Consider the following 10,443-nt stretch of genomic DNA (forward strand, 5'->3'; position numbering starts at 1 on the left):
ATGATTATTCTCTTCTTGTCTTTTTGCGTTAGGTTCAAGTGATTGCTAAGAAGCAACTCGAGGATAACAACTGGCTTGACAGGAAACTGGCAGGCAGTGTTATTTGTCAATTCCTTTTGTCAGACGAACGGCTGAGAAAGTAATTTGTTGTGAAGTGCTTCTGCAGAAGAGAGTGGAAGACAAACCTCTGGGTAATTTAATGATGAAGAGGATGACATTGGGATGAATTTTAACTGTAATACAGAGAAAAATTACTACTAAAACTGTACTATAGAGCCTCCTGCACAGCTGTACAATCATTCTCTTCTCTTTGATGCTCAGCCAGCACACACAGGAATCAGGTTAGCCTGAAGATATTACAAAAAAAAAAAAAGAGCCAAGTGTTATTAATATGCATATTACAAAATTGAGCGTTCCTTTACATTTATGCTGCAGAAGTGTGAAAGCTTTTGCTGAATTTCAATACATACATAAAGTTCAGCTCTGCTTGAGGGAACACCAACGCACAATATGTACAGTAATTCCCACGGCTAGGGGGCTTTATGAAAATCAAACAAAAGAAGTATGTCGAGGGTCGGGTGGAGCCGGGGGCAAAGCCACTTGTCAGCTGCTCAGAATAAGCCGGCCTCTGGAGAGAGTCTGGAGGTAGAAGTGTCCTTCTAGAGGAATAAACAACCGGAGTCACGTCAGGTTCTGCTGATCTGGAGCTGTTAACTGATGGGAGGAGAGCTCTGAGATTAAACCTTAAACATTTGGGATTAAAAAGGTACATTTATCCTCACTCCTGTTTATCAACCTGACTGCAGCAGCGATCGGTGGAGATGCTGCCTTCGTCGGGTAGTGTTGACTGCCGACTGGAGCTGAGGCTGAAATGTACATAGACGTTACATAGAGGAGGGGGGGGAAGATTGGAGCTGGAACCAGAGGTAAGTGTTGAGTTTAGTCACTGACCTGGTTTCAAACACACATTGACTCATTCGTTTCTTGCTAGATTAGGGCTGATGTGCAGTTAATAATCCGGCTTTAAGCGCGGATACGCACAAAGATCCAGTCGCAAAAAGAATCCAGCATCCAAAAGAAGATGAGCAAACAGACAGGTGACAAAAAGCTGGCTAATAATGGGAACCCAGACAGCAGTACAACAACGGGGGAAAAGACACGGGACAACAGGAGTTACGTGACAATGAGAGCTGAACAGATGGACAAACAAAGAGTGAGGACAACACAGGCTTAGATACGAGCAAACCTAATGAGGGGATGAGGTCCAGGTGGAGTGAGGCAGAGAAACAGTGAGGGAACTGAATGGAAAACACCAGAAACAGGGAAGGCTAATGAGGGAGATGAAGTGCAGGTGTGGAGGAGAGTCACGACTGGCGAGGGCCACAAGTAAACAGAAGCGAAGACAGGACACTGGAAATGTGTCAGGACGGTGACAGATCCTGTGGACAAACCCGCTTGCTGCCGCCACCATTGCTGACGTGACCCTGGCACAAACACTGACGTTTAGTTGAATTTGCAGACGTCCCTTCTCACCCTCTTTCTCTCTCTCCATCCTGGAAGTCATAGTGACAGGCTACCAATAAGAACACACACAGCTACAGCTATGAGCGTAAGCAGCTGAGTTTTGAGTATGTGACACGTGTCAATGGCTCCCAAGTTAATCCCTTAAAGCTCACCCTTCATTGATATCAGTCTCCAATGCTTGCTTGACAACAAATGAATCCGGCCTTTCACTTCCACTCCTGATAATTAGATTTCTTCGGGTGAGCAACAAACCCACACACACTTTTTTTTTGTTTCCTCTCAGAGACGACGAGGCACCAGTGAACAGCTCATGGCCAAAATAAAAGAAGCTTTCGATCCTAATGGCACTTCACTCGTGAGAAATGCAATTTTGTATGAATTCCTGAGATTTAATAAATGTGATTAATTGACGTTTTCCACTACTGATGTGCTGTGACATGATTTAATGAGCACTCTTGCCATTACACAGCGCTGCAGAGGCGCATCCTTCCGTTATAATTTGAAGAGAGCATATCCTTTTAGTGGGCTTTCAAGTAGGTGGGCTCGAGGTTGATTTTGAGGCATTTCAGCTGCAGCCTAATGGCTCTTATCCATCGGAACAAAGGAGGTCTTCACAACACGTGCAATTTCACACCTGCACAAGCAATAGGCACGACACAACGCATCATTTCATATGGAGAGATTTCTATCTGATGAGCCTCTGCACGGTTGATGTATAAACGGATTCTTGTGAATCCCAAATGCACTCTTTTACACGACGGGATGACAAATGCAACACGTTTGAAACATCTTTGTGAAAAAAGGATGAAACGTATTGAGCATTGTGTCTTTTAAAAAGAGGTTCAGTGATCAGAGCCTTTAGGAATTCTTTATTTTGCTAATTAAAGACAGAAAGGAGCGGATGTGTTGAACCCATTTCCTCGGCTTTGTGCTGTTTAATTATCACTGCTTCTTATGGTTTTCTGTATATCTCCCTGAAATAGAATTCAAGGGAAAACACTCTCACAATCTTTAATGAGCTGATGTCCAAGTATGAAATCCATCCCAAAAGCAAACAACAAAAGGCAGGCAAAGACAGATCCAAGGAAAACATTAAAGCGAAATATAAACTGAGGACAACACAGAAAACCACAAGGAACTAATCATCAACACGGGGAGCACACAGGCACAGCAGCACAGGAGACACATGGACAAAAAGAGGATCTGATGCAACAGACAAAGCAGCAGAGAGTGAGGGAACAACACAGGCTTAAATACAAACTAAACCAGGGGGCGAGGTGCGGGCGGAGAATCACTCGGAAGGGCAGTGCTAACAAGGCTGAGGCGAGAACACAGGTGAGCAGGAAGTGGAAAAGTGACACCGAGACACAAGAGGATGTAGCAACAAAACGCAACGGGAAAACGAGCCAAGAAACCCAAACCGTGACAGCTTTCGTCATCACAAAACTCTCCCTCTCTGAGGCCTCTCGATAAAAGTGTATCACTAAAGGTCACAAAGAAAACACAGAGAAGAGTCTGAATGTATTTTCTGACTTACAGACGAACTGCACATCAGAGTTATACCTACAGTATGTACAAAGAAGGAGAAGGATCTGTATTTTATCCCATAGAGTCATTTTACAACGTGGTGAAACTGGTTCTCCGCATTGAACCCGTCCCAGAGGAGCAGAGGGCAGCCAGCATGCAGTGCACAGGGATCAACTCCAGATGTTAGCCAGTCCTCTGATCAGTCAGAATCAGAATCAGAAATTCCTTTATTATTCCCACAAACAGCGACATTTGTGCGTCACAGCAGCCAAAGGACAGTTCAATATCACAATAAACAACCATAATGATAAAGATAAACAATATAATAAAATGGTAAGAAGAAGAAATGCTAGAGCAGAAATAGAAACAGAATCATATAACGTAATATGTACACACAAACATCTACATACATACATATATGTATGAATAAACAGTGTGGGCGGTGTAATTTTATTAAAAAATGATAAATAAGAGTATGAAAATTGCCTAGTTAGTGCAAATCAAAATGAGAAATGAGTTATGCATACAGTTTTTATTGCACAGTGCACATGGAGTCAAGGGCACTGACCAGAGAGGTAACCCCGACACGCATGCTGGAGCACCCAGAGGAAACCGATGCAAGCGAGCGGGGGGAGACATTTGAAGGCCTTGCCTCAGCATGGGGCCAAAAATGTACAGCAAGCACTCACTAATTAGATTTACATCTATCACAAAACTGCTGAATGATTTCTCAGAGACACTAAGTACTGAAAAACAGGGGAATTCACACCATCAGCACAGAATAACAGCAGCTGCAATCTTAAGCATAAAGGCTCTGGAAACCTTTTTCCTTTCTCTCAGTGACCTTCTTATAATTAGCAGATAATTAGATGAGTTCCTTAAGTACATGAACATGACATTTTGTGCAAAAGGTTTGGTTGTTCGGCATTAAAGATTTCTCTATTTCCATTTCTTCTGAGCTCGTCTTTCTGGTTTGAAGGCGGGGGGGGGTGCAGTTGACAACCAGACCCCTCGAGCTATGAGTCAGGGATACATACAGCGTGCATTCAATCATATGGGAGTACATGCTGTGTGTATGAATATATACATGTACAATATGTGTTTGAGCCGTTTTCAACACTTAGTGCGGGCGTGTTTACATTTACCGAGAGAACCATTCAGCCCACAGTGTTTGGTGCCATCTGTGAAATGACACTGTGGATCCATAATGGCGTGTTGCAGCCATCTTACAGGATAGTCATCAGGATATTCCGCCTGGTTGTGTAGCACTGAATTAATACATTTCACAGGAGTCATTACTCCCAGTGGTGCAAACTACATGTTTTCATAATAGCGCCATATTCCAGGAAGGCGATGTCTCCACACTGATAAACAAATTCACCAGAGGTGGTCCAGTCTCCGGCTTCACAGGCAGATTGCAGGTAAGGAAAGCCGGACTTGTTGACGGCGTTCAAAGGCACAAGCCAATGTTTTGCTCGTTGGCTGCATGTTTTTGGGGCGTTGGGTTATCCCATGAAAGACACAGGAAGCTTGTTAATGTCACGTCGAGGGCCAGACCTGTCAAAACCCTGAGCCGACCCTGGCAAATGAGTCACTCGGTGGAGTAATTCGTGCTCCATCAAAAAAAATCTCTTCGGTGTTAATGGTGGCCACAAACACAATAACACAATCTGGCGAGCGGGAGATAAATTCTGAGAACAGGTAAACAAATGAGACGGCCTCGATTAATCTCGAAAAGCGGCACAAAAATCAGGTCGAAAAATAGTGCAAAGAAAGTTGTAAACACGTAAACACACAAACTGAAGCTTCGACAGACATTAATCACTTTCACGCAATCAGTGACGGTGATAAACGTCATCGAAGCTCTCTGTTCTTGAAGTCTGTCTCACCCTCGCAGCACCTCTCTTCTCCTTCTTCTCTCCCCATCATTTTTCTGTTTTACGATGGCGGTGCTTCCTCACAATCCTCCCTCACGCATCACACACAGCGTTGTAGCTGTTCTGAGAATTGAAAAAGCTCCACACGGCTGTGGTCGCAGTGCGTCAGCATCAGTGTCACCTCTCTGTCAATGGTGCTTTAAAGGAGAAATAGTTCCTGTCAACCGGGTATAATTTAGACCACATCCTGGACAGCTATGTTCTTCTCTGTCAGCATGATATTGGACAAAACAAGTGGCGATCCTGATACGAAAACATGTAATTTCTCTCAGACAACTTGAATGGCTTTATTTGGAAATGATTCATTATTTTAAATGATTGGGGAGATTTTGTAGGGGAGTGATTTTAGTCACCTACTTCACCCCTTTGTCATAAACTGATCAGGAGTGATTGTGATTAGTGGTACGTTGTGAGAGCCAGCATGTCACTCAAAGTCATCAAACCTCTGTGTATCCAAGAACCCCTAAATCGGACTAAATCATGTAATATTAGAATGCTTTTCTGGTAAATAGCTGTAGAAAATTAGAACTATGATTTTTTCTCCAGTATGAAGTTGTAACGGGACGTTTGAGTTAACTGGCCTTACCTGCAACTGACTATTTTGCATTCTCACGTGGCTGTCAATGCTGAAACGACACAACACTGCCCCAAGTGGCAGACAAAAAATAAGTTATTGCAGGTTTTAAAGGTCCAGGGATTAAGATTTATGGGGATTCTTCTCTGGTTGGGTTTAGACACACACACACACACACACACACACACACACACACACACACACACACACACACACACACAAAACACTTGGTTGTAATTACGAAAACATCATGTTCTGCCTGAAAATACCTCCACCGGTCTCCACAAACATGGCCGGAATGGTTCCCAGCTCTCCTTAAGAAGAGAAGGTGGTGTGACGCTTTCGAATGACACCACGCAGATGTGGACTGTGGTCGCCCGTTCGTCATCACCCCTAAATACCACAAGATGTCACACAGCGGAAGTAAAGTATAATTTTGATATTTCTATCCATCACGTGTAGCCCTGTGTGTTTGGATGGCGGAGTGATTCGGTAAATTGTTTTATAAAACTGACACGTATGAACAAGACTTAAACTGTATCCAGCTGGATGTGGCCTATCTGTGCATAAACTCGCAACGCCATGATGAAATAGAACCGATAATGTATGCCACGGCCCAGAGGCTCGGATCACTCTCTTCTTCAGATGAACTCGGGCTTACTTCCCTATTTTGTGAAAAGAAGCAGCGGATGATTGAGAGAAAAAAAAACAGAATATGCATGAAATTGTGGATCATTTCTCTTCCCTCGTCCCGTCAGCCAGTCTCTCTCCCATCCCTCCCCCTCTTTGAATGCGAGAAGAGGCTACCCGAGACAAATGTGTTGCTTTATGAGAGAGGTTCAGCGAAAGATTTGACTAAATCCAGGGAGATGACTGACAGTATCCATTTTCGGCCTCTTAAAATGTGGGCAAATTCATGATTTTTGTCTCAAGGACTCGCGTACAGTACAGTCATCAAGGACGGCTTGACATTCCTCAGCTCTCTGCAGCAGCTGTGAGATCAATGAAAAAATTAACTCCCATCAAGTTGAGTCTGTTTCCAAAGGCAACTCCGCCGTCTCATAACCTCCAGATGTAAAAGATTAAATGGAAGAATTTTCCACGTGAGAATCGCGATATTCGGTTGTTGGGACTATATAATCCTCACTACAATGTGTCATCATTTCAATCAACACTGTTGTGTGAGTCTGCTTGCTGGAATGTCATTCTGCATATTGGTTGCTACCGTGTGGTATCTGCAGCATATGCACCATATGACACAAACTGACACTGGGCGGTGCATGGCAGGCTGTGGGAGCTCTGCTGGCTCTTTATACATGACCTACTTCCTTCATGTGTCAGTGGATGAACAGCCCTTGACCTTTATTCTGGAAGGGTTCTTTTTTTTTTTAATTTGTGAGAGGATGTCAAACCTATATCGAAATTGTATAAGCGCTAAGTCTACCTATAAATGATTGACTTTCAGCAGAATCATGTTGTGATGGTGAGAGGTCATTTTTAGAATCCAGCAGTTACCTAGATAAAACATTATGAACAAATTAAAATCGAAAAGTCTTTTCGGGATTTTGATGTCACACAATAAATTACATGGCTGGATTAACCCTCTGGGAGGCCCGAGGGCAGCCTTAGCTGTGGGCTCCCATTAAATAACTAATTTTTAGGCCCACTTGGGGACAACGCTGACATTTTATGCTAACACGTTTGTCAGTGTCATCCTAAAGCAGTTGCTTATTTACATATTCAACAGACACAGAACACCGTTATAGAGTTTAGAGTGAGCGTGAACCAAAACAGAGGCGTTACAGTAGAGAAAACCAAAACAATATGCTGAAAGACACTGAAATGTTCTGTTGAGCAAAAAGGAACTGCAGAACTCCGTTTCAGGATTCAGAATGCATTTTCCATATCATGATATATATTCACATATACATATACATTAGCAACCATCCATATTAATATCATCAGAACGATTTCAGCAATATCATTCATCCTTCTTAGTATATCAGACTGCTGTCGTGGTTTTTACTCAGATATTAATTTCTTCTACAGGTATCAGCGGAGAGAGTCTGGGGTATTTCTGCTGCATGAGAGTGACAGACACCTGTGGTAATTCACAACTACACTGGTTCTGTTCTCCTGAGCAAACTGACCTGAGACGATGACCTGGGAGCCGTCAGCACCATGTCAACCTTCAAAAGCAAACGGAAAAACTTCACCTATTCTCTCGGATTTTTTCATTTGTTCGTGTGTGAACCTAATATCTCTCTGTGCTTAGTATCTTTAATGTAAAGCACCTTGAGTTGACTCGTAATCGGATGTTCTTCATGATGGAAATTGCTTTTTCCCCCATCTCTCCAGATGGGAGAACAAATATTGAAGTCTGCCTTAACCACAGATGAAAGCATCTCTTATAACTGCAGTGGGTGTTTTTTTTTTTTTTTTGCCAGTGATGGTTCAGTTGAGGAGAATAAACAGGAAAACACAAGGCTGCTTGAGGTTGCTCCAGGAAAACACACATTCTTGTTAATTAATTGTATTAATATTTCTAGGAATAAGAAAGAATCCATTATCATGCATTATAGGTGAGTGCATTAGAGGCAGTGTTGGGAAGATTACTTTGGAAATGTAGTTGGTTACAATTACAAGTTACCCTGTTGAAAATGTAATAGTAGTGTAACTATTTCAATTACTTTCTCAAAGTAATGTAACTAATTACATTTGATTACATTATGATTACTTTTCTTAATTTTGAATGAAATCTCTCAACTGCTAACCATTTTCACATTTTAAGACCTATAGTGTGATTAACCTTTCAGTTCAAAGGTTTAACCATATATTATGAGTCTGACCTTAGGCCTGTACTGCAAAGGAGGCTCACTTCCTCACTAAATGGAGCGACAACGGGCTGATTTCAGCCAAGAGGAGCAGGTTGTTTTAATGGAGAGAGTATGAGCGATACAAAAAAGCCTGATCACAGCCTGAAGCAACAGTGTTGCTGCAAATATGACAAGAGGAGGCTGATTTTAATTTCTGACAGCTCTACATTGAGCTGCTTTTAAATATGAAGCTTTAGAGCAACAACAACTGTTGTTTTGAACTGTGTTTTATATTGTTTTCATATATTTCACTGATCGCAATTATAAAATGCCAGTGTGTGTTTTATTGAAAGCAAGGCTGGGTGTGCGTATGAAAATAGGTTACAGTGGGTTTTTTAGGTGCTGTAGCTACAAGCAAATCTCATGTTGTCTCTGTACAAAGACCTTTTTAAATGTGAGAAAACAGAGTAGACTACTCAAGATTTGCGTTTGGGCAACACATAACAGGCGAAACAATGAATGTATTCATGGCCACGTTAAGTTAAATTATCTGTCCTGCTGCGAGCGCACAACTTCTTTCAGTGGTGACTGACTGTATATAAAAGTAAATAGGCTACAGCCTAATAAATGACCTCCTGAGGCGAGTCGGATCAACAGCTGAGCAGCGTATCCCCTCAGCTGAACATCTGTAGGCGGAGACGCTCAGAGAGAAAGTAAACAGCAGCGGATCAGTGCGATCTCTCCCTCCGTACAAATGCTCTGTTCTGATCCAGCTCCACTGGACTTTCAAAGTAAAGGTGACGCCAGTTGTAAATGAGTTAAATAGTGAAACAGCGGCGCTTTTATAGCCGATTTTATGATTAAACTCTGAACAGAACCTGGTCGGGACCAGGTTATGAGCTAAGCATAAGTTACCATGGTGATCTAGCCGGGTTAAAAGAGAGCCACCTTTGTAATACAGGGAAGCCTGGCTTCTGTCTGTATGAAGTGTTTTTTGTATTTCCAGCCCAGGAACATCTTGTGCGCCGCCGACACTGTTGCTGCTGAGTCTGACTGCCGCCGTGCGGTTTGTCGGTTGAGTCGAATGGCACATGACCAGAGAGAGCCAATCACAAGCGTCAGTTTTGGCAGGAGGATGTTGATATGAAAATAACTAAAAACAAACATGAATCCAGGGGGGCGAAAAACTATTTGATAAATCCGAGCTTTTGCGGCGATTTTTCAAATGTAACTTAAGTTGTAATCATTGAAATTTCCAAAAGCAACTGTAATTTAATTACATATTTTCTCCCAGTAATGTAACGGATTACAATTACATACATTTTGTAATTAAATTACGTAACGTCGTTACATGTAATTCGTTACTCCCCAACACTGATTAGAGGCTATCACAGTCACGGGCCATTGTGATGCCCTGACGGATTAAACTCAACAGGAAGTTTTCCTAGTAGAAAAAACCCAAGTTGTTTGTTTTCAACGTACATAGAGCAGCTCAAGATCACACGATTCTGTAGTTTAATTCATTTTTGATTTCTGTGCATAATAGTGCACAACTTCATCAGGTTAGAGGTTTAGGGTTCGTTTCCATGAAGAGTTTCAAAGAATATGGCATTAGAAATTTTATGGAAACGGCAAAAAATTTGAGCAAACGTTAATGCGCAAAATGTTTGATGGAAACAGATCTGAACCATAGCGGACCTTCAAATCACGTGTCTGTCTGCGAAAACACGTCTGTAAGCACGCATGGGCCGCTGACAATTCCACGAAAGAAACAATTACAAGAACATTTACAACTTGCCCTTTGAAAATTAACTCCCAAATACCTCCCTCCCTTCATTTCGACTCCGGGTTTGTTTACCTTTAGCCTCTGTTTGCTACGCCGCCTCATCCTCTGACGAAATTCTGCTCTGCATAGCCTAGTTCAGTCGCTCAAAACTGCTCATGGAAAGGCATGTGATATGGGAATTGCATTTTCATTGTATTCTTTCTGCAAACTTTCAAAAGATCGCTTCAAAATCGCTTGACATTTCACAGAAACTTGGCTAATGACCATCTGCAGTTCATT

General features: G+C 42.3%; 1 long non-coding RNA gene across 1 annotated transcript; it reads right to left on the reverse strand.

Annotated features, from left to right (window-relative positions):
* Window positions 1-1,273, reverse strand: LOC115587214 (uncharacterized). Its single transcript, XR_003984983.1, has 4 exons — window positions 952-1,273; window positions 783-866; window positions 471-659; window positions 1-347 (listed from the first exon to the last, which is right to left on the reverse strand). It is a non-coding gene; the product is annotated as an uncharacterized LOC115587214 (long non-coding RNA).
* Window positions 1,274-10,443: the final 9,170 nt, after the last annotated feature.

Source organism: Sparus aurata, chromosome 8 (genome assembly GCF_900880675.1).
Source record: "Sparus aurata chromosome 8, fSpaAur1.1, whole genome shotgun sequence".
Lineage (NCBI taxonomy): Eukaryota > Metazoa > Chordata > Actinopteri > Spariformes > Sparidae > Sparus > Sparus aurata.